The following is a 22,034-nucleotide window of genomic DNA, read 5'->3' on the forward strand; positions in this document are numbered from 1 at the left end:
TAGAAGTTCAGCGGTGATGGAAGTTTTACGCCAAGATTTGGAATCCATGACGGTACTTTTGCGTTTTGTGAGATCGACGAAGAAGTAAGCAAGAGAGGAATAAAGAAATTTGTCAATTTTAACACCGAAAGCATTAGCATTATCCTTTTTCGATAAGAAAATGAGAAAGGACATTAAGTTACGAATGGTAGAGGCGATGGATCAACGAGGCCATAGATGACTCTAGCAGGAGACTGAAAATTTGTACTCAAGATATAAAAAATTATACTAACAAGGGGCTGGACCATTTCGTTTCCCATGAGACCACAAGCTTTTTTAAGAGATTTTCCATGTCAACCGGAGTTTTAAGAAAAGATCCTGACACCTGGGATCATGACGATTATAGTGATACTGCTGAACATGGAGACAAAATTTACGGAAGAATACAATCAATTATTATCAAAAAATAAGAAAGAGAATAAATATATATTACAAATAATTTCGGAACACAGAAAACAGTTTTCTATTGTGACAAAACGTACTTTAATGAACGATATTTTAACAGAATAAGAATAGTTTCATTTTTTACTCCTCTAGATATTCCTTTAATACTTTAGAATTGCTTTTTTTATGTTATATTTTCTACTATAAATAGACTGTTTAAATAGAAATTTGTAAATTCTATACATATCGTGGCTATTTGTGAATATATAACAAAATTGTTCGAACAAAAATTGGATGAACCAAATGTAACCCTAAAGGGAAAATTTTTTTTTTGAGGTCAATTTTTGAAATTTCACAGTCTTATTTTTTTTTTTTTTCTTTGCAATGATATATTTTTGGTCTATATTTTTAAACAGTGTAAAAAGACGAATTCAGCGATATAGAAAACTGTATAGAAACTGTGAATTAAAATGGAGAAAAACGAGTTACGAAAATAAAAAATTTTCAAGTTTGATGTGCCATGCCTTCTCGTTGTCCGATCAATTTCAGATGTTGCATAGGTTACTTTTTCATCTAATGGCATAATCTTAGGGGGTGTCCCATCAATAATCCCAGTGTTTGAAAATATGTGGCTGAGCCACAGACGAGGTATACGAGTATGTAGACTTGAAAATTCGAAATAGCGTCTTCTCCTCATGGATGGCGGTTAGTTGAGAAACTATTCACTGAATTAGTACAGTCAAACCTATTTTCGTAGTGTCCTTTTTTATGCGATTTTATTTTTGTGCGATTTATTTTGTGCGATTTTTCTTACGTGGTATATGAATTCCAACGATGTAGGCATTATTACACTGTTGTAGTATTTTCTATCAGTGTACATATGTACAATCGTTTTCTTTCGACGCGCTAGCAGCATACGGTTCGTATTTCGAATTTTATCCATGTGTAAAATGGGAAATTAAATGTTTTAAAATATTTAAATTACGTGTGTAATTTAATTATTTATTTGGTTGAAAGCACTTTCTCACTATTTCGTAAATCTTTGACGTATTTTCTAAGTGCGACTTTTTTTTATGCGATCCCTTTCCACCGCATAAAAAAATTTTCTTTAATATGTTGTAAAAAATTATTTGTTAAAAGTATTTATGAAATTTCCGAATATTCTTTTTTGTGCGATTTCTTTAATGGGGTCCCTATCTACTACTCAAAAACAGGTTTGACTGTATTATCAGACGGCAAACGTTTGTCCACGGTCGTACGTCATTTGGCTAGCTGGCGAGAAGACCGACCACGTTACTGTGGCTGTACGAGCACACGTTTCTTTTTACTAATAAACCACGTTTTGTTGATTGATATAACTGTCACCCTTTCGTGACGGAGCGTTCAGAAATGAATTGCGTTCTGAGCAGTCGGCGTGAAAGTAGGAGATCGAACGCGCGGACGACACCATACGCGAGTCATTCTTAACACGGTGTGCGGAGCCGATATGGCTGGTCTTTTCCTTGAGGCGGCTGCCCGATACGCTGGCCAAACAATAATATTGTTACGCCGGGGAGGGGTATTTTTCACTGAACTCATTACAACACAAACTAATGAACACGAACTATGAACAAAGAACTTTATTGGAATAGGGTTTAATGATACATCTGTTCGCTACGAAGTCTCTCGTAATTCTGTTTTTCAAATCGTTGCCGATTTCTCTAGCAACCGGAAGGCACGGGTCCTCACTTCCGCTCGCTCGAAGAAGCAGCTTCACATCGTTGCGGAACAACCTTCACGTTGCCGCAAACGATGCATCTTCAAACCGTCGCAACACTCTTCCCTCTCTTTAAAACGCGGACGTCCCAACCGCTACAAATTCAACCTGGGCAGGCAATTTCAATAGGATCTTCTAACCTCTGAATCCGAATCGAATTTAAACAACTCTGCTTGTAAAGGAGATAAACCAATAGATCGAACATTTGAGCCGTTTATTTTGAAAGTGGCCTAAATCCATTTATACTTAAATTGAGATATTTAAGGGTTTGTGTTTCAATGCAATTAAAAATATACGTACAGGATACTAATGAGTCATACTACTTAAGTGTATCTAAGGGTGTTAAATTTATGGTTCCTATTAAAATAGTGGCAATTATTAAGTTAATAATACGCGTTTTCTTATCAAGAATGGAGTTAGGCCACTTTCAAAATTAACAACCAGATTCATTATAAAATTTGAAGGTGCTCAAGTCCATTTAACATAATTTAAGATGCTTCAAATTGAAAAAAACAATACTCAATTTATTTTACATATCTTTAAAACAGTTCGGAAACATAATTTATGCGATTCAAAACATTTTTTAACTACATAACGTACAAAATTACAAACAAATTTATTACAAATCAATTTACTACTTATCTACATTTTGTGTGTGTGAAAGGCATTTGAAGAAATCATGATGTTCCGGTGGTATATATCGTAATAGATCAATTATGTCCTTGAATTTTGCTGTTGTAATTTGTCTGATATTTTTATACAATGGTGTCAATACAATATTTTCGAACTTTCTTGGTCTACCCCGACGTGGTAATAAATTCAGGACTTAAAAATTTTCATTCTCATTCATTGATGTCTTATAGAAAATTTTATATGGTTTATTTCTAACAAAACGCATCCAACATATTGTTGCGCCGGGGAGTATTATTCGTCGATCGCCGCATATTAAAACACAACAAAAATAGCACAACGTAACACAACTAAGAACTTTATTAACAAGGATGCTTTTCGATACGTTCGTTCGTCTTGCGATCTGTCGTAGTTCTCTTCTTCAAATCGTTGCCGGTTTCTCAGCAACCGGAAGGCCCGGGATCTCGCATCCGCTCGTTTTTGTGTGGCAGCTTCACCTCATCGCGAAGCCTCTTCACACCATTGCGACGATGCAATTTTGCGGTATTGCGCGGCATCTTCATACCGTCGCAACAATATTTTTAACCAGTTTATTGATTCTCCATCAGAATTCTTTACCATTTTAAAAATTGCATCTTCTAATAACTTTGTTGATACAAAATCTTCTTGTCTCATTTTATTTACAATAAAGTTATTACCTTTCCGACACTTTTTAATAATATTGTAATAATCTTGGTGAACGAACGGTAAATTATTTTTTTTAATGACATTTCTACCACGCTAAAATCTCTATCATTTGGTAAAAACGAATGTCCTGATATTAAAAATTTATGATCTATGATTTCCACATTATTTTCCAAAGTTTGGACAATTTTTAACCACATTGAAGCTACTTTAATGTTTCTATTTTGCCCGGCGCACTTGTCACTGTAAGCTATAATGTGTCTTTCACTTCTTAAATTTTTAACATGTTTTAGGATGCATGAAACAATTTCATGAGCACCTCTGGATGCAATAGTTTCATCCCAAACGTACATGTAAACATTATCTTTATGAAAATTGTGAATATCCAAATTTAGAACATACATATTGCGTTTGTAATATGCTACTGAGGTAGTCAACTTGGGATACGGTAATGCTTTTTGCAAATCGAACGAAAAAGTGAAATAATAATCTGAATTACCTGATACTTGCTCCTGATCTTGTTTTAGTGACTTCCTAGCTGATTCTGCTAGTCTTAAATGGACATCGTGTTCTTCTGTAAGTTTATTCTTTTCCCCATCATCATTCGATGCTTTAATTTTGATGTTTAATAAGTCGCATTTTTGACATGTATCTTTGCGCGGTTGGTGGAAATGTAAATCAAAATCTTTTTTAAATACTTTTCTGTAAGTCCACTCATTAACGGCTTTTATTTTATTTTCCTCGCAATGAAGCTCGTATAAATTAAACATTTTCCTAAGAGTTAGATCAGGATGTAGATATTTTCTATTAGGATTATGAGATCTGGTATAATAGGATTCAAATTTAGCAAAAGTTTTAATATGGTTTTGAACGTGCTTTTTCCCTTCCTCGGATAATTTTCTTGATGATCCAACCATCATCCCACGAAAATCATTACCTATATTTGCAGAGTTTAATACTCGTTCTAAGCGCCCTTCACTTACTTTAAAAGTATCCAAAAAGAATTTTTTACAGACGGGAATTTTTCCGTTTTTAGAATTTAACAAATACCTAAAACTCCCATTTCTTGACGAACCTTTTCCGTTTGTTTGATGTCTTCGTTTCACAATTTTGTGCTCGACAGCTTCGTAAAGCAGTATATTTTATTTATTAAGATCTCCCAAACCCCAAAACTTCTCAAAAATATTCTTTCTTTCTTCTTCATCGTAATTTTTTGTGCAAGCTTTTCGACAACGGCAATCTTTGTTTTAGAAAATTTTTGCAGGTACAATATTTTCGGTTTGAGTACAATATCTTTTTCCTGAATTCCGTTTAATCTTTCGTACTTTTTGGATGTATGATTCATCAATCTTTTCTCCATTGTTATTCGTATCTTCATCCCCTGAAGACGAATATTGTTTTATAATTTTGTTTCTTTTTAAATTTCTTTTTAAATCATTAGTTACTATTTCTTCTTCACTATCTGAACTAAATGGTCTTGTTCTGTTCTTTCCCATGGGTGAAATAATTTCTAAAATTTAATATTAAATTTTAAGTTTTATATTAATTAAACGTACTGCTTATTCAACTAACGCAATTGCCCAAAAACTGAGGTTTACTGGTTAAATACTAATTAATTAATGTATTCTCGAGGATCCGGCTCGCTCGTTCGGCAAATCAATGTCGTCGGAGCAGGTTCCGAATGAATAATGCACAGAGCGGTTTTGTATGGATTTTTTTATTGATTGTTACGATTGCACGGTTGAAGAACAAGTGAGTAGTCTGGGCAATGCCCGCGGCTTGCATCGTCTCGGTTCTGTCGTGTTGAAAAACTATAGAGTGCCGAAAAAAAATGCTAGGGTGGCCATAACGCGCGTAGGCAACGTCGCGGGCCGGCTGTATGCCCGAACAATTAAAATTACCTTCATCACTGCCTTCGGACATTATCAATAGTAAATATCTTGATTTAAGTATAAATGGAGTTAGGCCACTTTCAAACTACACGGTTCAATTATTGAACTAACTCTGAAAACTTATGTCTCAAGAATTATCGTATTTGCTCGGAATATGAGCAACCTGAAATGCCCTACTGATAAATAACATGAAGTTGTACATGTAACCATGGCAACCGGAAAAAATTGACAAATGGAGTTAGGCCACTTTCAAAATAAACGGCACATTTATTTGAGTGGCCTTTATCAGACAGTTAGCGCCTTGACATTCCTCCACCGTCTCAAGGAAAACCACTCAAAAACCTTGAGCAAGACGCCGGTGTATCTTTCAAAAATTTCGTCTGATTGCAGAGTTCCTCAAGATCAACCTGATATCAGACTTCTTCGAAGATGAGGAAATCCAGACTGCCCGTCGCCTTTCCCCTTGACTCTTGCGACTTGTGCGCTTCTTTCTTGACGATTTCTCGGGTGTGAATTCTCCTAGCTAAACGAAATAGCCCCTCTAGGGATGTAGCCCAGTCATCGAGGAGAATTTCCTCGATGAAATAGTTGTCCGGAACATACCACAACGTTGCAGTTCGGCCACCAGAACCCCCATCCGGATGGAGCCCCCCTTTTTTTTTTGTACGTGGGGAAATTCTCATGGACACCTACCGGACTCTTACCGGTTAAATCCCCACGATGACCATCCTCAGGCGCCTGGCGAGGGACTGGGAAATCTAGTGAGCATCCCAGAGTATCCCACCACGCCGTGCCTTTTCAGGCCCCTCCCGGTGGGAGGCACTCCTCCCACCGCATTCCCACATAACCGCAAGCGTTCGTTCATCAGCGCCCGCAGCCCCGTAACATGGGAGTAAGCCTCCGGCCGCGTGGCCACATTGGTCGTAGCCAACTGGCCAACTTGCAAATCCTCCTCGCTCTTGGGACTTCCAATTGTTATGGAGGAGCGTCGCTTTCCGAAAATTGGTAACTTCTCTCCGGAAACTGAGCAGATGTTAATGTTCTCTTGTACTCCCGCCGCGCAAGATTTGTCATTCTTGTGAAACTTCATCAAGTTCACACATGAGTCCATGTCGATGACGAACTGACACTTCCTTTCCTCGACGATTCTCGTCGTTTCTCAACGGGGAGAGACGTCAAAATGCTCCGAGCCGGCCCCTCTAACACAGAGGGCTTCAGAGTGTAGCCCAAGTCGGAAACACTCTGATTTACCCTACCCCCACTTTGAAGGACTGGCTTCGAAGCCGAAAGACCCGCGAGCGCGACAGAGGTAACAGGCTCGCGCTCCCTTCCACGGACCGAGACTCCCGAAAGCCGTTCGAGAATCCGCGCGACATTTGAGGACAGGACCTAGTATTGGCTTTCCACAGCTCCGATCCTTTCCTCAACGGCGACGTCCCTGGCCAACGCGGCAGCCCTTTCCGTTGCCCGCCTCTCTTCGGCTCGCTCCCGTTCCTCCACAAACATGGCGCTGTTCCTCCTGGGACTGCGTCGAGATGCTCCGCTGCAGATTTCCTAGAAGTGACTCCAGCGATGAAGGAGCGTCCTCCCCAGCAGCAGAACGCGTCACTATGCTACTTCTGACACCAATGTTGCGCCGGGGACGGGTGTTTGTCGTAGAACTCATTATAACACAACTAATAAACACAGAACTAACGAATACAATCTAACGAAAAAGGAATTTTATTTAACAGAGCTCTGATCGAGCGTTCGCACGCTACGAGGTCTCGTAGTTCTGATCTTTTAAATCGTTGCCGGTTCCTCTAGCAACCGGAAGGCATGGGTCCTCACTTCCGCTCGTTCAAAGAGGCAGCTTCACATTCTTGCGGAACAGCCTTCACGTTGCCGCAACGATGCATCTTCAGTCCGTCGCAACAATACGTTTCACCTCGTTCTCCATGACTTTCGAGAGTGAAAAAACCTCTGAGTTGTGTTGCGATAAATATTCCTATTTATCCAGAGAGTCGTAGTTTCTCCTACGGATTACCCGCGCTTTTTGAATTTCTTCACCTTGACATTCAGAACACTGGTCAGAAATCACATTGCGTCAACACCCTGGGGGGCCATCGCAATGCTTCGTTTTAACCCATTTGCATCATGACCCTACTTAAGGTCCCGCTTGCAAGCATCAGCGACGTTCAGTCGACGACTGGCCCGTATCACCGCGCCGTAGGTGCAGTAAATGACATCTAATTTGTTCATAGAGTTTATCAAAAATGTACTATGTTTAAAGACCTTAACCGCCCTTAGGTTATTTTAGTCTGACGTGGTCCGGATTACGAGGGAAAGGACACTGGGAAAAAGTATTGAATAAATTGATGCACCTGAATTTGCTCAATGAAATTAAACGTTTATTTTTAATGAAAGAAAAAGAAAAAAAAACCGCCTAGACGTCGGCCAAACGTCTGGGAGAAAAAACCTGGGCCGGCTGCTCCTGCCCTAGTTCGCGATGTGTTGTTCTGTAACAAGGAAAGACAAGGCTGGATTTAAATACCTATTAACGCTTGTCGCGTCGCCCGTCTCGCTCTATCTCGCACGCTCCTGTCTGTGCCGTTCGCACTCAAGAGCGGAGATTACAGACACGTCTCGACGAACTGAGATATGTGTGAGTGGACTGTATATATGAACGTTCTCCCAAATCGAGAACTGTTCGATCGCTGTGCGAAAGAAGAGATTTAATTTCTCAATTTTCCGCTTTTTAACGATGGTTGAATGCCGCAGGAAAGGACAACAGGTGGAGGTCGTAAAGCTCCAAATGTTGTCCAAATCGCAGTTTCTCACCGTTCCCTGCGTACAAGACGCGGTGTGGTGTAGCCCTTAACGGCGTACGTAGCGTCTTACGTTTAAAGGAGCATACACCACGGTGCTCATTATGCGTTGCTCTACGCACAGGGTACGTACTCACTGGCGGTCAAGGAGCTTTGCTCGAGCAGGTTGAGAGCTAAGAAGTCCGGAATTTCTTAGTCCCGACCGGAGAAACGGTGAGCCCACGTAGGGTATCGGTCAGAGACCACCCTAGGGGTGATATACAAAACCGTGCGGACAATTCAACTTGTCGCACGACCGCGTCAATTGCAGCAGTCCGTGGAGAAATCAGTATTGAGTTGGCCGTAGCCACTGGCCGAAACTGGACTTCCGACGACCGCTGCTTGCAGCGCGACGTTGGAAAGTCAGCCTCACGACCGCGTCAAATGCAGCAGTCCGCGGAGTCGTCAGTACTGATTGGGCCGTAGCCGTTTGCTGAGACTGGAGTTTTGACACACGGGAAACGATTCTTATCTCGATTCCCCTTTCATGACCGCGAAGCACAAACGTCACATGAAAGTCGGACGAAAACCCACAGTCTTTTAAATTTTGTTAATAATCTCGCCAAGCGGGAACTGAAGTTTTTCAATTCCCTCACACGACCACGTAGCTCGAGCGTCACGTGCTATTCGGCGAGATTGTACAGTCAATAATCGGGGCTGATAAAATGCCTCACCGATTTAGTTGAGCAACAATTTAATATTCTCAACGAAAGGTTCGAGTGTTCTCAGAACCTATATTCGGAGATTTGGTTTCGTGGCGGAGCGGAATCGTTTGTCGATCTGCTCGCTGCGGGGACCAGCTATCGAGTCACGATGCTAAGAAGCGAACAGATATCCGCAGTCGCGGTCACGAGAGGGGTAATCACCACCTCGCGGCGCTACCCCTGCTCTTCAATGTCTATCTCTTCTTAATTTCAATATTCCTCTACCCTCTCTGTTTATGGATCTTCGACGATCGATCCCAAGTAAATGTATTGGGTCGATCACGTGACTGAGAGCAGCCAACACTCGCGTATGGTTTTTCCAACCTGTATCGTTCCGTGTACCGATCTACGCATCAGAGAGTCTCTGGAATGTTGCGTACACGGAAAACAATACCGTACGAGGAATTTATGGTTCTCAGTTATAATTCACGTTAAATTGAATATTTCTCTAAACGGTTCTCAAATCCGTCAATTAACGCGATATTTAAACATACTATATTATACGATTTGTACAAAATGTTACATCACAAATATTTTTTTTTGTAACAGATTTAATTTTACTTTTTTTTATAACAGAGGAAAGAAGGAAAAATTATTTAAATTAAATAAAAATTAGCACAAATTATTTCTCGTGGAATTCTTTAAAGTGATCAATACATAATGCTACATGACAAACGTGGCATTTAAAGACTGTTTCTCTTCGAATAGACTTAGATAAACACACAACGCATCGCTTTGACCTTTCGTTTCCCTTTGCTGGAGTTGCAGGTATCCGTATAGGAAAATGCCTGCCAGTGTATCGCGTTATCGAATTATTGATGGATGCCTTACTTACTTTTATATTTGGTAAATATTGATCAATAATTTCTTCGGCTAATAGTTGTTTATAAACATGAAAAGCTCGATCTTTTTTATGATTTTTAAAAATTACGTAACTGTTTAGTAGTATCATGTCTATGAAGTAAAAAAATATTTTCTTACAGGTTTTTTTTACATCTTCGCATAGTGTGAAATTTACTTAACATTTAATCGCCAACGTCAAACTCATATACCGATTATAATCTATTACTACTGTTGGTTTTACACATTTTTGTCCTGTATCTCGGTTTGGTTTCCCCGTTTCAGCAAAATCTAAGCCATGCATAGTTGTTAGTAAAACGACATCTTTTTTATCCTTCCATTTTATCGCCGCCATATCTCTTATAGAAAATATTACAGCTTCTCCCTTTTGTAATTGGTGTAATTTTAGTTCCCGAGACATTTGTTTTCTATTTATTCTAGCTGTTCCACATACGTTTGTTTCCATGTTATATAGGGTGTCCCGTAAATGGTGTATTTTTTCAGAATTATTTGAAATTTTTCAATTTAATTTTGTTAATTTTTTGACGAAGCCTCCATCAACAAATTAGTATTCTTGATTTCCGTCTTATTTTGGCCTCTAAAAACCAAATGCATTCCAGAATCCTGTTGAGTATTGCTATTCTGTTGAAAATGAACCAAGATGCCATATTTGCGGTGACGTGGCAATAATTAAATGCGCATGGTGTAAGAAATCTTTATGTTTCAAACATTTTTTCGACGAGTACCACTACTGTCGAAACTACATAGAATAATTGCTAGACACACTGTATGTATTTATAATTTATAAATCACTCCACCTTTGCTACGACATCATAGGTGTGTAATAAAAACAATTATTCTTTTCATTGTTGTTAAGAAACTTGTTACTGTTATTGTTACTTGTTACTTGTTACTGTATAATTTAATGCAAGCATACAGTGCTTCATTAAAATCAAAGTTAAAACGGCTACTACCGTAGTGGATGTGCGTGCAAGATGTAAATCATCAAAATCTACAAAATTGTAAGAGGCAATTTTAAAATGTTACATACCAATGGATTTGGAATAAAATGCTCGTCACTTTTTGTCATTATGAAAATTTTAATAAAATGAAAAATTAAGTTAATACATTTTTTTTGTTAGAAACAAATTGGATTTTGTTAAATTTTTTAACACCATGTTATTGTACATAAGAAACTATTAACCTCGCCCGTTAACAATTTTTTCGTATGTCTTTCCGTTTTCGAGATAGCCGTTTCGAGCCAAAACTTCAAGGGGTGTTTTCACCCCTTAAACTCGAATTACCGCAGCTAAAAAAATACGTGCCGATTATTTTTGGCTACTTTATAAGTGTACGATGTTTCATCAAAATCGAAGCCGGACCGTTCGCGAAGGTTCCTTGTCAGTAAAAGTCTTGATTGACCTTCCTTTTTGTGATGTTGCCTCACCGTCACTTGGCCCAGCCTGATTTTCATTCACGTAATGTGTTAGGGGGAGGAAGTTCGAAAATACCTCGCCTAACGGGGGTCCGGATCTCGATGGAGGAACTGACGGAAAATAAGTGGTGCAAGTAATTTTAATTTTCGCCTAGCCGAAGGAACGGCTAAACCTTTTATTTTCTTTTCTTTTACAGTTTCTTAGAAATGTGCAGGCCGTTCGGTTGCGGTTGCTAGACGTTGTTTGTATGCTTGTGGATTAAACCCTGAAACAGAAAGAGACATGAATAGGCGTTAAATACCTATCGACGTGAATCACGTTGTGTGTCTTACTCTTTTCCGCACGCTCCTGGTTTGTGCTTGTCGCACTCAGGAGCGGGAATCTGCCGCCGCGATGCGTAGCTAAGCTAGCGGACTGTATATGTGAGCGTTCCCTTTAAATCGGGAATCGCTCGGTTATTTCTTTCAATTATGGAATTCAATCTCGTTATCTTTCGACTGCAACACTTGATTGTCGCAGGAAAGGGTGCCTAGAGGGAGGTTGTAAGACTCTAACCGTCACCCGGTCCTCGGCCCCTTACCGTCTTCGTATATGTGTGTACGGAACACGGTGTGGTGCAGTCTTTCGACGGCGTATAGGACGACTTACAATTGGGACTGTCACCACGGCGCCTTTTGAGTCGCGTTCTACGCGCAGTGACCGTACAATACTGGCGGTCAGTGAACAACGCTTTGGCATTCGCCGGAAGCTGGGCTTGGAATAACTCGTCCCACGCTCCGACTAAAAGACAGCACGTCCACCCAGGGTATACCCGCCAATAAGGCCCCTATAGGTGGGTGTAAGACCGTTCGATAAATCAAGGGAGGATCGAGTCTTAATCTCAATGCCTCTCGCACGACCGCTGTTCGCAGCAATACGTGGAAAATTCGGGAACTCGATGATACCAATGAGTTTCCCGCAGTCTTTAACCGGGTCGTACTCACGACCGAATCGATTAACTGGTTTAATTCGACGACCGGAATTACACGCAGTTTACTGGGAGCAGTTTAAGGGAGAAGTTTTCCCACGGTCTGAATACGTAGACATTAAATGGTTAAATGAAGCCAGTTATTCCCGCAGGAATTGTAAGGATTTTCACTTCTTTATTATCCTTGTCTATATTTTCAAATCTCTTTTCTGTTTGTCCTGACCAAACATCCAAACACAAAATAGACTTCTTGCCAGTATTAGGCAAAAAGACATATTCAAACCATTAAATAACAATGTCAGATGTCAATTTTCCAGATTTTGTGACAAAGACGAGGATATTATCTGCTTTGTACATTGACTTTTGTATTATCGGTCCAAAACGGCCGCTTGTTTCTTGCAGAACTATTAATAAGAGGGATTTCAAGGTACCATTGGCAGATATTAAAGGTTGTATTGTATAACTGTGAGTCAAGGACTTCAAAGATTGAGCAAGACACTCCACTTTCAATGAACCCTTTGAAGCCAATGTACGACCAGCATGTGTTTCCAAATTGAACCCTGACTGATCTGAATTGTAAATGTTTGCTGTCCCTAACAAGCCCTTTTTTTTGTACGTGGGGAAATCATAGAAACTCGCGGGCCCACCCTAAGGGCGGGCCGGCGGGTAGTGCCGGACTCTTACCGGCTAAAACCCCACGGTGACCATCCTCAGGCGCCTGGCGAGGGACCGGGAACTCTAATGAGACATCACAGAGTCCCCCGCCGCGTCGTGCCTCTTCAGGCTCCTCCTGATGGGAGGCATTCCTCCCACAGGCATTCCCACTCAACCGCAGGCGCCTGGTTACCAACGCCTGCGGCCCCGTGCCATGGGACTAAGCCGCCGGCCGGGTGACCACGTTGGCCGCAGGACTCATCCGCAGCCAACGGGCCAACCTGCAGCCTTAGGTAAAACCCGCAGCAAATATCCCATGGTCCGGGCCACTCACACACACATTCACCCACGCAAAGCATTCATACCGGTGTTTGGTCCGCGGGAGCTTTCGCTCCGACCTCCGGGATGCCATGCAAGGATGCGGCTACCAGCCTTCTTAGGTTGATGACCTTATCCCCGCATCCCATCCCAGTGGCTGCCCCTATCCGCCACCTGGGGACACGCCACGTAGGGGTTCACCTCCCCTGCCACTTGGACAACCAAACGGGTGCGTGGACGCAGAACGCATTCTGTCATCGCCTCAACGCGAACCCCTTGAGACCGTCCGGAATGTGTTAAGGATTTTGATCATTTTCTCTGTTTCGGGCAAATTCGGACAGCTAAAATTGACGTTACATTAAAGTTTAATGTGTCCTAAATTAATATACAAAATATCATCGAAGTATTTTTTTCAAATTTAATTCAAAGTTGATAAACATTTAACATAGAAAATATGGATCAATTGTTAATATTGTAAAATTTGTTTAGCAGTTTGGAAGGTACTATAATACTGTACATAACCTGCAAAAATCAAATTAAAAACAAACTTTCGGTAGATGGCACATGTTTAAGAAAATGCACCAAAAATTGCAATAAATTTCTGGTATCATGTTCAACAACAAATTGGTAAATTCAGTAAAAGTTATGGATAGGGAGCGGGACGAGTAGTTAGGGTATTAAATTTCCTAAAAGCTGACAGACCACCAATTAATGTCCTTGTAGCTAATACCGGGAGGTCCCTCTTACTAATAATGCCCGTTGTGAGAAGACTTCGCGAGGAATCAGGACTCCAGACTCCATGCCAAGACAGGGTCGCAGCGTGGACTATTATATTAGTCAACCGAGTCGATTCTTTAATCAAACGGATTAGATGTTCGTTGTCCGCGTAGTAGCTAACCTTTCTCCTATGGGCCTCCGAAAGAAAGGGCAGATCACTAATAATTTGTGCATCTACAACTAGAATTGTACAACCCAAGTTAGTTACTATGTCGGGCTTCCTGATCCCTACCGAGATTCCGTGGTAACTCCGAAACCCGAACGGAAAAGGTTCCTCAGCAGATAGGAGACAATGGCGTTGTGTCTCTTGATTCTGTCCAGATGTGTCCTATGGCATCCCTGTAGAATATGGTTCGTTGTTTCCACTCTAGGACAGCTAGCGCGACACCGTTTGTCGAACTCACGACCTCTAGAGGTCCTGGATCGCAAGGGAAGCGCATTGATGCGCAGACGACAGCAGTTGATAAAGTCGCGACCCGACAGAAAACGATTAGCCGAGGCAATCCATTGGTGCTGCGCAGGAGTTTCCGATGAGTGCAGGAAAGCGGCCCCGTCGATCGAACTGTGTAGTTTCGTCGCCCAAAAAGGCTTAATTTCCAACATAGTATTGACTAGGACATCGCTCGGCTTCAGACGTCGTTGATATAACAGGTTCTCGTGATACCAGAAGGAGCCAGGTGCAAGGCTCGGGGCCCACCCCGGTTGGAGAGGATGGTCGCTGCTTTAGGTCGGATCCTATCCAATCTGGGGGGCATGGCATGGGAGATATCTGTGCCGGATAGGGAAGGAGCCGACGGCGCGCGTTGCTGCCATTGTAACGCTGAGCAGAACACGGCTGAACATACCCTCGAGGTATGCCCTATGTGGGTGGGGAAGCGCTGTGTCCTGGTCGGCGTCATCGGGCGGGATGTCTCGCTGCCGGGCGTGGTGCGCGCCATGCTCGGCAGCGAGGGGAAGTGGAGGGCCGTGGCCTCCTTTTGCGAGAGCGTAATGCTGCAGAAGGCCGCGGACAGGGAGTGCGAACTTCAGCTGTCACTGCACCCGCTTCTTACCCCGAAAACGCTTCACAGCACGGTCACTAGCACTTTTCACTTTTACGTTATTGGGGAAAGAAGCGGGGGTGCAGTGACTGGGCCGTCCCATCAGCTGATTTTTATTGGAGTCAGCGCACCAGATCGACTTGCAAGTAAATGGGTAAGTCGAATTTCAATTATTTTTCTATTAACCCTTTGCATTCGAGGAATGTTTCGGTACGCACAAATCCACTCTGCTTTCCCAGTACAGTTTTTAATAACAAATGGTTACAAATGGTTCCTACAGTATTTATTTTAATTTTCTGAAAATAATTCTTATTTTAATTTTAAAACATTCTGACGAGAAGCGACACTCGGGTGCGAAGGATTAATTTCCTAAAAATTCCGAGAGCATCTTCCCACATTTTATTTCTTCTTCCTTGGAAACAGCGAATACAAATAGTTAATAAATTCGATTTAGCTGACTGATTTATCCAATCCGCAGAGATAACAGTTGCAGTGGTAGTATTTTTAATTATTTGTATTCGTTCCTCGACGTATCTCCGATGCACATCTTGCTACCTACCCGACACGGTGGCTCTCTTAGTTCGGACGGCCCTGAGCGCGCGGCAGGCACGCGCCGTGATTCGTCAGTGTTTTTCGTTAATAATTCAAAAACGAAGCCCCATCCGACATTTTTGCAAAGGAAATTGTTGTTCAGAATCGTCTCAGCTACCCCACATTTCCGGTTCTTACACCATTTACGGGACACCCTGTATACGCCCGTCGGAGCGAAAGGGTTAAACACTGCTCTGTGCACCTCTCCTCGGCGACTGCAATTGCCTATTCAGGCGATAATGACGGAAATTATGGAGCTAGGCGCTGACAAAACTGAATCTCTTGTTAACAACGGCAGAGCAAAGTTATCATAATCGCCAAAGAAGTCTTCCACGTGCGTGCTCCTGCTTTCTGGCTACCTCACTGAATTCCAAGCGACTCCGGCCTGATGTTTGACCATGCGTAAGCCGGTGCGGACAGCGATTTGGGCGATAGATATTAGCACCTCCATTATGGCGGTGGTCATGTCCAGATTTACAGCTTGAAGCACTACTGTCATTGCTGCCCGATGCAATTCCAAGGTAAATTACCGTCCTGGACTTTTGTGAACATTAGATAGACTTGCTTCATAAATATTATAGCGTTTCAAGGCAGATGTCGGTACCATCAGACGGGTAGCCACTAATATCTGATTCTTGATCAGCCACCCCACACCAAAACCTGTTCTGATTCCGAAAATCAAGTCCCAAGCTCTATCACTAATTTTTTTTTTTTTTTTGTACGTGTAGAAATCCTCATGGATACTCCCATCCCCTACTTAAAGGCCTCGGGGTAGTGCTGGGCTCTTTCCGGCTAAAACCCCACGGTGACCGTCCTCCGGCACTGCGGCGGGGGACTGGGAACTCTAGTGAGACATCACAGAGTCCCCCGCAGCGCCTTGACTGTCGAGGCTCATCCTGAGGCGAACGACAACGTATCCCTCCCCCCCTGATTTGCCAGGTCATCCGACGCCCGCGACCCTGGGGCTGCCTTCGGTGTTCGGGCCCCTCGCACCGAGCACCTGCAGCGCCCGGTGGCGGTCCATCAATTCCCCGGCCACCGACGCGGTGGCCAAAGGAGTGGGCTGACAAAGTCGCCCCGCATCTGGTGGTCCACTCGGACTTCACGGCCGCTAGAGGGGGCCAGGAGACGGTGGTCGCCTCGCCCTGGCCCCCCACCGAGCCCTCCCACTCCGAGCGGGATGCGCGGCGTGCTCGCGCGCCCGCTCGGCGGCCTCCTTCTGTGGAATGACTACCTCACAGAAAGAGGCCACCACTTGCCATGTCCTCTCGCTGACCACCATCTTGCCAACTACACTGGCCAGCGAGAGGTTCCTCCCGATTCGACACAGGTACTCACCAAAGCAACCATGCCCGGTGAGCACCTGTATCATCCTGTAGGACAGCCTAACCGGTTTGTCCTGCCACTTTTGCCAATGTGGCAGGACGGCACCAACGGAACGTTGTGTGGCTCCACCAATTTGAAAGAGTTGGTGGAACCACATGAACAAAACGGTCCTCGTTGCTTCGACCGTTTGCCTCCTCTCCTCTGGCGGCCTCCCAGCCTTCTGGAGCTCCCTGAAATGCCGAAAAACCAATTGGTTTTTCCGGGCTAAGAGCTCCAGGAGCGGGATACAAGCCATGGTAGTCTTCGCTTCGTAGGAGGTGGTGCGATACCCTCTAACAACCCGGATGGCCAGCCGACGGTTGACGCGGCTGGCATCTAGTTGCGGGGTCCCGTAGAGGGCAATTGTACGCACCACCTCCACATAGAAGCGGCGGACTCCAACATCGAGCCCCTCGATATTCGGAAGAGGGCGACCTAACGCGGCAGCCGCCTTCTCCACGCGGGGGATCAAGCGGTCGAAATGCTCGACGAAGCGCCACCGGCTGTCGAGGATCAGGCCCAGGTATTTCATATGGGCCTTTACCTCAACGTAGGCTGTTCCAACTCGGATCCGCAGGCCGGCCGGCGGCACCCTACGGGGGCAGAATAGCCGTGGGTTTCCCGTGTGTTTCCTGCCAGAAGGCCCTACCCAACGACAAATCATTGGTGGGGCCGAGCGCTTTTCCTCGCTCTACCGACATAGCAGGTCGGTGCCCGAGCTGTATCCGCAGCTCCCCCGTCGAAGGCCAAGAATGGGCCCTCTAGTCAGCATGTAGCTGTCAACCACTGCCCCGCGATGGTCCTTCCCACGACCGGGCCCGAGGCACTCTTCGGTGGGTCCCCGGTCCCCGGTCCCCGCGGTACCAGTTTAGATCACTGGTCGGATCTGCGTGGCATACCACTACCGATTGGTGACCATACAACCACCGGCATCGGTTGGCCCGCTCCTCCGGTACGTGGAGACGCTACCCTCTAAAGGGTCCTACAGGAATCAACTAGGGTCTTTGGACACACAATCACACATTCCTTCTCATTCGCACTCTCCTAGCAAACACATCCATGGCAAACTTACAGAATCTTTCGTACCTTTCCTTGCGCTCCAACACACCACTCACATCCACATATCCATCCTCTCTCCTGACCGACACACCACACTCAACCGGGCACCTCACATCATCATACAAAGGACATTCAACCAACACATACTTCCAATCCTCACACTCAGCACCACACAAACATTCCTTACTCACACTCAACCCGCGGTCATACAAAAATGCATTCATACTACCATGCCCAGTCAACAAATAACACGCGTACAGTCCCGGCTCAAAATTCACATTCATCCCCGAAAACCTAACACTCTGTATAAATTCATACGTCTCCCTTCCATTCCGACTCTCGTCCCATCTTCTCTGCCAGTGCTCATATGCTCTAACATTCATAAACTTCTTACACTCATCCAGCAACATACCATCCACTTCAGCATCATCCACAAAATCTTTCACACTCAACCTCACACCCTTAGCTATCTTAAATGAAGCACTCCTTATCCTGCATTCAAGGTCCCATGGCAATGCCCCCATGAGCACTTGCATGGCCTCAGTCGATACTGTTCTACACACATTCAAACACGCATACATAACCAACCGCTGACATCTATTCATCAAATCCCTTGCATACTGAAATTCCACCACATCGCACCATACATTGGCACCATACATAACACACGACATAATCAAACCCTTATAGATCACTCGCATAGCCCGCTTTTTCATACCGCATACACGCCTATGCACACGCCTCATTTGCCCTTTTTTTTTTTTTTTTTGTACGTGGGGAAATCCTCATGGACACCCGCGGGCCCACCCAAAGGGCGGGCCGGCGGGTAGTGTCGGACTCTTACCGACTAAAACCCCACGGTGACCATCCTCAGACGCCTGGCGAGGGACCGGGAACTCTAGTGAGACATCACAGAATCCCCCGCCGCGTCGTGCCTTTTCAGGCCCCTCCCGGTGGGAGGCACTCCTCCCACCGCACTCCCACTCAACCGCAGGCGCCTGGTCACCAGCGCCCATGGCCCCGTGACATAGGACTAAGCCGCCGACTGGGTGGCCACGTCGGCCGCTGGACTCATCCGCAGCCAACGGGCCAACCTGCAGCCTTAGGTAACACTCGCGGCAAATATCCCATGCCCCGGGCCACTCACACACACATTCACCCACGCAAAGCATTCATACCGGTGTTTGGTCCGCGGGAGCTTTCACTCCAACCTCCGGGATGCCATGCGAGGATGTGGTCACCAGCTTCCTCAGGTTGGTGACCCCATCCCCGCATCCTATCCCAGCGGCTACCCCTATCCGCTACCTGGGGACGCGCCACGTAGGGGTTCACCTCCCCTGCCGCCTGGACAAACAAACGAGTGCGTGGCGCCCCATTTGCCCTACCACATTCGTAACTTTCACTGTCAGATACTCTAAATGCACTTTAAAGTGCATTCTTTCACTCATCCACACACCCAAATAATTAACACTCTCCACATACGCAATCAACCTACCATTCAAACGTACATCCGGACGTCTCGTATCAGCCAAACTCCCTTTCAGCAACATCAAAACAGTCTTACTCTCAGACACACCCACAACAACACGCTGCCCCATTCACTCACAATCCTCATCTACTCCGTTCCCTTCCTCTACAGCTCCACTCGATTCCGCCCCTCCACCAACAACACCAAGTCATCCGCATACGCCACACACTCGCATCCAGCCTCGGTCAGCGGCCACAGGAGTTCATCCATCATGAGGTTCCATATAAATGGACCACAGATAGAACCCTGCGAACAGCCCCGCCGCACCTCCTTCCACACTACATCATTCGCACCCACCATACGCACCATTCTCTTCGTAAAATAATTCTCCCATAACCCGATCTCCTCGCATCCCACATCCCTTAACTTCGCAATCACCCTCCCCCATTCAAGATTATCAAACGCACCCTTGAAATACACAAACACCCCAAGCACATACTTCCTCTCACTATTCTTCACATACTCCTTCACACACGACCAAGCACTCTCCGTCGACCTGCCCCTCACAAACCCATGCTGCGCTGGGCTCATCCTGTCACCCACCTTCCGCTCAAGCCTCCTCACCATCATCTTCTCTAACACTTTCCCAAGCACCGACAGCAGGCATATCGGTCTGTAGGACCCAGGATCCGACCGCACTTTCTCCGGCGATTTCAGCAACACAATCATTCGGGCTTTCTTCCATTCAATCGGAAAGTACCCCTCAGCCAAACACGAGTCATGCAATTTCTTCAACCACTCCGGAATCGCCCTGCACACAACACGCAACATTTCCGCACTGATCCCATCCAACCCCGGCGCCTTACGCAACTTCAACGCTGTCACAGATTCATCCACCTCATTCCATTCAAAACCCACACCACCTAAGTTCCCATACACCCTCCGTCTTTCATACACACCTATGTTGGCAGCAAGGAAAAACCTGTCCATCAACATATCCACTCCATCTCCCTCATGTACTCGCCACCACATCATCCACCTTCATCGCACTCAACCTATCCGTCGTATACTTCCCACGACAAATCTTATACACTGGCCCCCGCGGATCGAGATTAGAAGACTCACTCACAAACTCTCTCCAATTCCCTTCTTTCGCTCTCCACATCTCACCCTTATATTCAGCCAACAACCTTCTATACTCCAACCTCCTTGCATCAACATCCACACCCCGTCTCCTAGCCTTCTGAAACCAACGTCTGCTCTCCCTCACCTCCCTCTTCAGCCTCTCCAACGCCTCCGTCCAACACACAATCTTCCTCATATCCACGCGCTTAACCTCCCTAAACCTTCTCTTGTTCGCCTCACGTATCGACGACACCATAACCTCCAACATCCTATCAACACCCATCCCATCCATGTCCCCTCCATACGACCGCAAACTGTCCCTCAAATCATCCATATATCCCTCCCAGTCTGCATTCCTAGTGTACCATCTGGTCCCCACACCTACCTCATCCCTCCCCCACCTGGTCACTCCTCATCACAATCAAAATTACATTGTGATCACTCACTCCCCAATCATGCTTGACACTATATTCAAACCTATACCCCATACATACATCATTCACGATCGTCACATCTATATCACTCTCACCCCTCATACCTGAAAACGTATAATACTCACTCGGCTCATTCAACGCAGACATCCCATTCGCCAAGATCCATTCCTCTAGCACCCCTCCACGCATCTCATTCACTCTCGAACGGGCACCGCCCTTGCTAAACCATAAGGGCGAAACGGCATTCGCATCCATTCCAAACAACACACACCTGCCTCTCGTAAAATTCCGCACCCCATCCATATAAGCCAAATATGGCTCGATGTCCTACCCATGCCGGCAGTACGTCGACACAACATACATCTCCCCAAAATCCCCTTTCAACCAGACACAGACACCCCACTCATTCGTACACTCTCTCACACATATAACCTCCAGCCGCGCATCATTCACAACCACAGCAGCTCTAAGCAATCCACCCTCATACACATACACATCCATACCAAGCGGCAAACCTCTCACTCTTCCATCCATGAAATATGGTTCCCGCAATAGTGCAACACTCACACCATGGTCACTTACAACCGTACCCAAATCACACATTACCGCATACACTCTCTGACAATTACAATGCACTATATTAAGTCCCGTATTAGCCATTGCTAATTCTCTGTTTCTCTCTACCTAACACTCTCAAATACTCTGGGCACTCCTCAGACACAACCGCGTGGTTACAATTGCGACACACCACATCACTCTTACAATTACCTCTCAACTGCCCAGTCTCACCACACCGCTGACACAATCTCTCGGTCACACTACACTCACGCATCATGTGCCCAAACGCATAACATTTATGACACCTCAGTACACTCAAGAACTCTCTCACATTACACGCATGCCATTTCACGTACACACATTCTTCCTTACACAGTATATCCCTCACTTTTCCACTCACTTCCATAATTACGTTACCAACACTCACATTCTTCCTATTCGCCCTACTCAATATCCTCACCCGCTCC

Source organism: Colletes latitarsis, chromosome 4, assembly GCF_051014445.1.
Source record: "Colletes latitarsis isolate SP2378_abdomen chromosome 4, iyColLati1, whole genome shotgun sequence".
Lineage (NCBI taxonomy): Eukaryota > Metazoa > Arthropoda > Insecta > Hymenoptera > Colletidae > Colletes > Colletes latitarsis.